Source organism: Eimeria mitis, genomic scaffold (genome assembly GCF_000499745.2).
Source record: "Eimeria mitis Houghton genomic scaffold, Emh_scaff488, whole genome shotgun sequence".
Classification (NCBI taxonomy): Eukaryota; Apicomplexa; class Conoidasida; order Eucoccidiorida; family Eimeriidae; genus Eimeria; species Eimeria mitis.
The window spans coordinates 11,190-11,634 of record NW_013573179.1 but is presented as its reverse complement, the minus strand read 5'-3'; positions in this window follow the sequence as shown (position 1 = coordinate 11,634).

Here is a 445-nt window from a genome sequence, read left to right as displayed (position 1 = left end):
TATATATATATATATATATATATGTATATATATATATATATATATATATATGCATATATGTATTCATAAGTATATCCCTGTGCAAATAAAGATGTGTGCGTATGTAGATACTCTCGTTGCTCCAATAAAAATACATACATGCATGCATGCATGCATGCATAGTTACAGTATGCATGCATGCATGCATAGTTACAGTATGCATGCATGCATGCATGCATGCATGGGTGTGGTATTGTGTGTATTGTGTAGGCTTACGCGTCTCACGGTCTGAAGGATATATTTGACGTGTATAAGTTGGACTTGCAGCGCGTAGCGAAGGCCTTTGGGTTTTCTGTGCCGCCAAAAGTTGATTTAAATTTAAAAACAAAAAAAAGAGCAAACGCAAACAAAATTAACAAAAAATTCAATCAAAGTGGGCACAGATTCTCAGCTGCTAACCCATACG